The sequence below is a fragment of the Somniosus microcephalus genome, chromosome 7 (genome assembly GCF_052327205.1).
Source record: "Somniosus microcephalus isolate GS21.2 chromosome 7, FLI_Smic_1.0, whole genome shotgun sequence".
NCBI classification, from domain to species: Eukaryota; Metazoa; Chordata; class Chondrichthyes; order Squaliformes; family Somniosidae; genus Somniosus; species Somniosus microcephalus.
Genome location: NC_140993.1, coordinates 27656903 through 27666148, shown reverse-complemented (window position 1 = coordinate 27666148; position 9246 = coordinate 27656903).

The following is a 9246-nucleotide window of genomic DNA, read 5'->3' as shown; positions in this document are numbered from 1 at the left end:
CAGATGGTGGTTCAAGGGGCGGGTGGGTGGGGTGCTTGGGTTGACGTGCGCTCCTTGCGCTGCTTGCGCTTGGCTTCCGCTTGCTCCCGACGAAGAGACTTGAGGTGTTCGGCGCCTTCCCGGATGCTTCTCCTCCACTTTGTGCGGTCTTGGGCCAGGGATTCCCAGGTGTCGATGGGGATGTTGCACTTTTTCAAGGAGGCTTTGAGGGTGTCCTTGAAGCATTTCCTCTGCCCACTGGGGCTCTCTTGCCATACCGGAGCTCCGAGTAGAGCGCTTGTTTTGGGAGTCTCGTATCAGGCATGCGGACAATGTGACCCGTCCATTGGAGCTGATTGAGCGTGGTCAGAGCTTCGATGCTGGGGATGTTGGCCTGAGCAAGAACACTGATATTGGTGCGCCTATCCTGCCAATGGATTTGCAGGATCTTGCGGAGGCAGCGTTGGTGGTACCTCTCCAGTGCTTTGAGGTACCTGCTGTACATGGTCCATGTCTCTGAGGCATACAGCAGGGCAGGTATCACTGCTGCCCTGTAGACCACGAGCTTAGTGCCGGGTTTGAGGTCCTGGTCTTCAAACACTCTCTTCCTCAGGCGACCGAAGGCTGCACTGGCACACTGAAGGCAGTGTTGGACTTCGTCGTCAACGTCTGCCCTTGTTGACAGTAGGCTCCTGAGGTATGGAAAGTTGTCCACGTTGTCCAAGGCCTTGTCGTGGATTTTGATAATCGGGGGGCAGCACTGTGTGGCGGGGGCAGGCTGGTAGAGGACCTTTGTCTTACGGATGTTTAGTGTAAGGCCCATGCTCTCGTATGCTTCGGTGAAGGTGTTTACAATGATTTGGAGTTTGACCTCCGAGTGAGCGCAGATGCAAGCATCGTCTGCATACTGTAATTCGACGACAGAGAATGGGACGACCTTGGATCGGGACTAGAGGCGTCGGAGGTTGAACAGTTTCCCGTTTGTTCTGTAAATTAGCTCCACTCCAGTGGGGAGCTTACTGAGGGTGAGATGGAGCATTGCAGCAAGGGAAAATAGCGTCTGTTCATCAGACATGGCTGGGGGCGGAACTAAAACCTGGAAACCAGCAGACCCGCTCCCAACTCATCTCAGCTGGCAAAATCCAGCCCAAGGTATTTAAAAACCAGCTTCACTCACACCAAAGATGTCCCAGTTTAACTAATAGCATTATGGGAGCACCTTCACCACAAGGACTGTAGCGGTTCAAGAAGAAGACCCACCATCATCTTCTCAAAGGCAATGAATGCTGACCTTGCCAGCGATGCCCACATCCTAAGAATGAATATAGAAAACTCAATACATTGTTGTAATAATTTATTGGTTGTTGCTAGGCAGTTTGCTTCAGGTTGGAGCCAAGTCACTCAATTCAAATACAAACATGCTGAGTGATTTTTGTTCAAGTATGTGTATAATTGGCATATTTTTAAATTGGAAGTCAGTTACTGTTTTAAAAAGCTTTATCAGCCTAACCCTGTTCAACTCAATGAGTCTATCTTGGGCTTTCAACAAACAAGAGGCTTTCTGTAATCTGCAAAGTGAATTAGTCTAAAATTTTCAAAGTGTATTAGTTAGCCAGACACTTATTTAATTGATTAAAATATTTAAAAAATATTAAAATTTGAGGTAAGTTAATTCAAATTTAGCTTAGTATATGAACTATGAATTTTTTGTTTCTACTGTAATGAGCAGGAGATTAAGCTTCATTACTTTAACTATATATGTTAGAATCATAGAATCATACCGCATAGAGGGAGGCCATTTTGCCATCGTGTCAGTTCCGACTCTTTGAAAGAGCCATCTAATTAGTCTCACTTCCCTGTTCTTTCCCCATAGCCCTGCAAGTTTTTCCTTTTCAAGTATATATCCAATTCCCTTTTGAAAGTTACTGTTGAATCTTTCAGGCAGTGCATTTCAGATCATAATAACTCGCTGCGGAAATTTTTTTATCCTCATCTCCCCTCTGGTCCTATTGCCAATGATCTTAAACCTGTGTCCTCTGGTTACTGACCCTCCTGCCAGTGGAAACAATTTATCCTTATTTACTTTATCAAAACCCTTTATGTTATATTATTGCTTTTTATTCATTTGTTCTAATACTGTTTAATAAATTGGTTTGCCTGTTAAAACTTAAAACAGAATCATGTATAGTGTTATTCTGTCATCTCTCTATGACTAGGAGAATCCTGCCAAGGCATATTATAGAACCGGTAGCTAAAGTAATCAAAAAAATAATTCTCTGTTTATTATCCTGAGTACTCTATGAAACTTACCTAAATACCAGTTCAAGTGAAGATACTCTCGAGGGCACAGGGAGGATTGATAGCTATGAGAGTTGTCTGAAATATGGAAGCTAAAACTATCAAGAGTAAAAAAGAATAAAAGACACCCAAAAATATAAGCTTGTGAACAAGGAGAAAAAGGTTGGTGCAGTAATGACATTATATCCACGAATGTTTTTACAGCAAAATTTGTTAATAATTCTAGCATTTATTAAATGTGATAGAGGATCTAATCTAGTAGTGCAATTTTAATATTTCACAATCCTTTATTTTTACTGGGTTTGTTATGTATTGTGTGTTCTATTGTGTGTTCTCCTCCCACCTGTGGTGGCGCTGTCACAGGAGATAAATGGTTGGGTGTTCTCTGTTAAGTTTAGCTCTCTTTGTTCGGAACTTTCCAGAACTTCCTTTCCTTCCAATAAAGCACTTCATGTTTGAATCTCTGTGTTCTGAGTCCTAAATTGTGTCTAGGTAGAAAGGTACCGACACAACAGGGTTAAGATTTTACAATGTGGCATCCTTGGTCCTTTCTAAGCTGATTAATTGAAGAAGTAATTGTATTTGGCACCCGCCACAAACTCCGTTCCATAGCTACCGATTCCGTCTCCCTCCATGGCCACTGTTTGAGGCTGAACCAAACTACTCGCAGCCTCAGCATAGTATTTGACCCCAAACTGAGCCAGTGACGCCCACATCCCAGGAATGAATATCAAAAAAACCTCAGCCTGAAACCCTCTGGTCGAGTGAACAGACTCCTAGAGAAATTTAAATGATAGCTGATTGATATCTATTGAGAAGGGGGATTGAGTACTCACTGCTTGTTTTGGGGTGGGGGAAGGAGAGGGAAGGTAAAGCAAGGAATGTATTGACCATTAGTGTAGGGGGATCAACACGTGGTAGTTGGGGGGAAGGAAGCACCCGATAAAATAAACATACGTGGGCTGTGGACGGAGTGGGTTTGATGCTCTTGAAAAGCCTTCCCTCACTCTGGACTTTCAAATGTTCCTATGATTTGTGACGATGATCCGACCTCATAATGGCTGTAGGACGCCCTGAGTTTTACAAAACTTCTTGGTAATATTGATGTATTTAAAACAACAACAACAGTTTAAATGTGCCTAGGACGAGCCTGGGAAGTGTTTAAACCCTCAAGAAGACAGAAACTAACTTTACCAAAATCTAAAAAAAAGAGTAAATACTGCAGATGCTGGAGATCTGAAATAGGGAAGGATCCTCTATCGGTACATGGTCGGCGGGGTGGCCCGCCCCCCTGGGATCTACCCACCTTTCTCAGACCACGGGAGCCTTCTCATCTTTGCCAGATTTGTCATGCTTCCCTCCCCTTCTGCTAGTCCGCTGCAACCATTTACACCTCCTCGGGACCCATCTTGTGTTTCTCTACCTGTCCCGTTACCATCCCCTTTTCTCCCTTCCACCATCAGTTGTCCTTTAGTCACTCCTACCCACCCCATCACAGATCTTCCCCTTTGTTCCTTCATCCCGCCCCCTTCCCCAACTCTGCACTTGCTTAAAAGCTGTTAAATATCGAACATCTTCCAGTTAAATCTCCATAACATTATCCAGGAGAAAGGTGCGTCGAGGACTGGGGTAGGCAAATAGCACGAGAGTAAAGAATCGTTCAGAATTAGGAGGGATCAGGCAGGGGGGCAAATGAAAGGCAGTCTAAGATGGGTTTGGAGTGCATGTACATAAATGCACATATCGTGGTAAATAAGGTTGGTGAGCTGGAGGCACATGGGACTACAACATTGTGGCAATAACAGAGACCGGGCTCAAAGAAGGGGAAGATTGTGAACTACATATTCCTGGCTACAAGGTATTCGGGAAGGATGTTCAACATACAGTAGCGAACCAAGCTGAATATAGAAAGTATAGAGGAAATCTAAAAAAAGGGAATAAGGGGTGCAAAGAGAAAGTATGAGAATAGATTAGCAGCTAACATAAATGGGAACCCAAAAGTCTTTTATAAACACAAATATTAAAAGGGTAGTTGAAGGAAGGGTGGGGCCGATTGGGGACCAAAAAGGAGATCATCTTGTAGAGGCGGAGGGCATAGCTGAGGTACTAAATGAGTACTTTGCATCTGTCTTCACTAGAGAAGAGGATGCTGCCAATGTCTTCTCTTCTTAGGCAGTCCCTCGGGACCGAAGATGACTTGCTTCCACACTAAAAATGAGTTCTCAGGTGACTGATGAGTCCAATGCGGGACCTACAGTCTCTGTCACGGTGGTTGAAGGGGCGGGTGGGTGGGGTGCTTGGGTTGACGTGGGCTCCTTCCGCTGTTTGCGCTTGGCTTCCACTTGCTCCCAGTGAAGAGACGCGAGGTGTTCGGCGCCTTCCCGGATGCTTCTCCTCCACTTTGTGCGGTCTTGGGCCAGGGATTCCCAGGTGTCGGTGGGGATGTTGCACTTTTTCAAGGAGGCTTTGAGGGTGTCCTTAAAGCATTTCCTCTGCCCACCTGGGGCTCTCTTGCCGTGTCGGAGCTCCGAGTAGAACGCTTGCTTTGGGAGTCTCGTATCGGGCATGCAGACAATGTGACCCGTTCATCGGAGCTGATCGAGCGTGGTCAAAGCTTCGAAGCTGGGGATGTTGGCCTGAGCAAGAACACTGACGTTGGTGCGCCTATCCTGCCAATGGATTTGCAGGATCTTGCAGAGGCAGCGTTGGTGGTAGATCTGCAGTGCTTTGAGGTGCCTGCTGCCAATGTAATAGTAAAGGAAGAGGTAGTGGCGATATTGGATATGTTAAAAATAGATAGAGGAGGTACTTAAAAGGTTGGCAGTCCTCAAAGTAGAAAAGTCACCTGGTCTGGATGGGATGCATCCTAGCTTAATGACGGAAGTAAAATTGGAGATAGCGGAAACTCTGGTCACAATTTTCCAATCCTCCTTGGATATGGGAGAGGTGCCAGAGGACTGGAGGCTTGCCAATGTTATAACCCTGATTAAAAAATTGGAGAGAGATAAACTCTGCAACTACAGGCCAGTCAGCCTAATGTCGGCGGTGGGGAAACTTTTAGAAACAATAATCTGGGACAAAATTAATTGCCATTTGGAAAAGTATGGACTAATAATTGAAAGTCAGCATGGATTTGTTAAAGGCAAATCGTGTTTGACTAACTTGATCGAGTTTTTTGACGAAATAATGGAGAGGGTTGATGAGGGTAGTACGGTTGATGTTATGTATATGGACTTTCAAAAGGTATTTGACCAAGTACCACATAATAGGCTTGTTAGCAAAATTAAAGCCCATGGGATTAAATGGACAGTGGCAGCATGGATACAAAATTGGCTAAGGGTCAGAAACCAGAGAGTTGTGGTGAACGGTTATTTATCAGACTGATGGGTGGTATATAGTGGTGTTCCCCAGGGGTTGGTATCAGGACCACTGCATTTTCTGATATACATTGATGACCTGAACTGGGGTATACAGAGCATAATTTCAAAGTTTGCAGGTGATATGACACTCGGAAATGTAGTAAACAATGAGGAGGATAGCAACAAATTTTAGGAGGACATAGACAGACTGGTGAAATGGGCAGACACGTGGCAGATGAAATTTAGCGCAGAGAAGTGTGAAGTGATACTTTTGGTAGGAAGAATGAGGAGAGGCAATATGAAGGGGGTGCAGGAACAGAGAGACCTGGGGGTGTATGAACACAAATCTTTGAAGGTGGCAGGACAAGTTGAGAAGGCACATGGGATCCTTGGCTTTATTGATAGAGGAATAGAGTACAAAAGCAAGGAAGTTATGCTAAACCTTAATAAAACACTGGTTAGGCTCCAGCTGGAGAATTGTGTTCAATTCTGGGCTCCACACTTTAGGAAGATTGTCAAGACCTTGGAGAGGGTGCAGAAGAGGTTTACTAGAATGGTACCAGGGTTGAGGGACTTCAGTTATGTGGAGAGACTGGAGAAGCTGGGGTTGTTCTCCTTCAAGCAGAAAAGGCTAAGAGAAGATTTGATAGAGGTGTTCAAAGTCATGAATAGTTTTGGTGTGGAGATGCCGGTGTTGGACTGGGGTGGACAAATGTAAGAAGTCGCACAACACCAGGTTATAGTCCAACAGTTTTATTTGAAATCACAAGCTTTCGGAGCGCTGCTCCTTCATCAGGTGAAGTGGAGAGATGCAGAAAGACACAGCTTATATAGTCAGAGAATAATGCCAGATGATTACAGGTAATCTTTCTAACTGCCATTTATCACACCTCGGCAGAGAGATAATCACCTTTGATTGCTGTGATTATCTTTCTGCCGAGGTGTGATAAATGGCAGTTAGAAAGATTACCTGTAATCATCTGGCATTATTCTCTGACTATATAAGCTGTGTCTTTCTGCATCTCTCCACTTCACCTGATGAAGGAGCAGCGCTCCGAAAGCTTGTGATTTCAAATAAAACTGTTGGACTATAACCCGGTGTTGTGCGACTTCTTACATGAATAGTTTTGACAGAGTAAATAAGGAGAAACCGTTTCCAGTGGCAGAAGGGTCGGTAACCAGAGGACACAGATTTAAGGTGATTGGCAAAAGAACCAGAGACCACATGAGGAAACATTTTTTTTACACAGCGAGTTGTTGTGATCTGCCTGAAAGGATGGTGGAAGCAGATTCAATAGTAACTTTCAAAAGGGAATTTGATACATACTTGAAGGGAAAAATATTACAGGGCTTTGGGGGAAAGAGCAGGGATTAATTGGAGAGCTCTACCAAAGAGCTGGCACAGGCATGATGGGCTGAATGGCCTCCTTCTGTGTTGTATCATTCTATGATTCTGCTGAAACGTTATCGGCCTGAAATGTCTCTGTTTCTCTCTCCGCAGATGCTGCCTGATCTGGTGAATGTTTCCAGCAATGTCTGTTTTTATTTACCAAGATCTATTTGTTATGGTTCTTTTTAAAACTGCAGGCACTTCGTTCTCAACACTTTTTTAAAAACTCATTTCATGAGTATAAACATGTGGAAATGGTGGATTGCGACTGTCTTTCGGTGCTGTAAGTTTCATCCCATAGCGTAATACATGTTTTTTCCTGGCAAATCGCTTTGCTTTCAGTCTGACTGTACCAAAGCCTGTTCAGATCTGTCAACAGAAGACGTCAGGAGCGAGGTTTATGATCAAAAGCGAACCAATTTAACGGTACGGAGCTGTGTTACATTATAGGGGCGAGATACACAGGGCTGGCCTTAGGGAAAATGGTGCCCTGGGCGAATTTGTATTCTGGCCGCCCTTTCTTTGAGTTTAAGTATGTAGTTTATTAACAGAAGTTTCAGAAATAAAGCTGTAATCTCAAAAGTTTTTTTTATCATTTTATATAATAAACGATATAAGTCATAAAAAATAACATTATAGCTAAGGGACAAATAAACTAAACATTAAATTAAACACTAAACTAATAAATAACAATAACAAATAGAAAACTTTGTTCACCAAGATATTTTGAGCCACATCAAAAAAGAAAGACTTGCATTTCTATAGCGCCTTTCACAACCTCAGGATATCCCAAAGCGCTTTACAGCCAATGAAGCACTTTTTGAAGTCTAGTCACTGGTTTAATGTAGGAAACACAGAAGCCAATTTGTGCACAGCAAGCGCCCACAAACAACAATGCGATAATGACCAGATAATGTTTTTTTTAGTGTTAATTGACAGATAAATTATGGCCAGGACACCAGGGATAACTCCCCCTGCTTTTTTCAAACCCATGCCATGGGATCTGAGAGGCGGGGCCCTCGGTTTAACATCTCATCCGAAAGACGGCACCTTCGACAGTGCAGCACTCCCTCAGTACTGCCCTGGAGTGTCAGCCTAGATTTTGTGCTCAAGTCTCTGGAGTGGGACTTGAACCCATGACCTTCCTGACTCAGAGGTGAGAGGGTGTTACCCACTGAGCCAGGGCTGACACTGTTAGATAGACAGGATGGGCAGCGAAGATAGCCTGTAATCTCCCATGGTCGATCGCAAATGTCTTTGTATGAGCTTCAAACGTGGAGAGGCTCCGTTCGCTGCTCGCCACCGATACAGGCATGGTTAGCAGGATCCTGAATGCGATCCACGTGTTTGGGAACTTGCTCTTGAAACGTGAAGTTTGCTCTTCTTGAGGAGCGCTGCAGTGCAGTGGAAGCAGACTTTGGAGAGGGCCAAGTTCTTCTCAGAGGTCAGACCCTCTTGACCACAGCACCCCCTGACCACGGCGCCCCCCTGACCACGGTGCCCCCTGACCACGGCGCCCCCCTGACCACGGCGCCCCCCTGACCACGGCGGCCCCTGACCACGGCACCCCCCTGACCACGGCGGCCCCCGACCACGGCACCCCCCGACCACGGCGGCCCCCGACCACGGTGCCCCCTGACCACGGCGGCCCCCGACCACGGTGGCCCCCGACCTGACCACGGCGCCCCCTAACCACGGCGGCCCCTGACCACGGCGGCCCCTGACCACGGCGGCCCCTGACCACGGCGCCCCCTGACCACGGCGCCCCTGACCACGGCGCCCCCTGACCACGGCACCCCCCTGACCACAGTGTCCCCATACCACGGCGCTCCCTGACCACGGTGCCCCCTGACCACAGTGTCCCCATACCACGGCGCTCCCTGACCACGGTGCCACCTCACCACGGCGCCCTGGGCGGTAGCCAATGTTCCCTTTAAGCTGCGCGGCTGCACAGCGCTCTGGAGCTCCCGCGCAGCTGGCTCATCGGCTTTTAAATGGGAAAAAGAACGTACCTGCGCGGAATTCTGAATGGCCAGCGCGGTCCCCCCCCCCAACCCAAAAAAAAAGTGAACAAGGCCAGCCCTGGAGATACATGAACATGGGAACACCACCACCTCCAAGTTCCCCTCCAAGTCACACACCATCCTGACTTGGAAGTATATCGCCATTTCTTCATCATAGCTGGGTCAAAATCCTGAAACTCCCTCCCTGACAGTACTG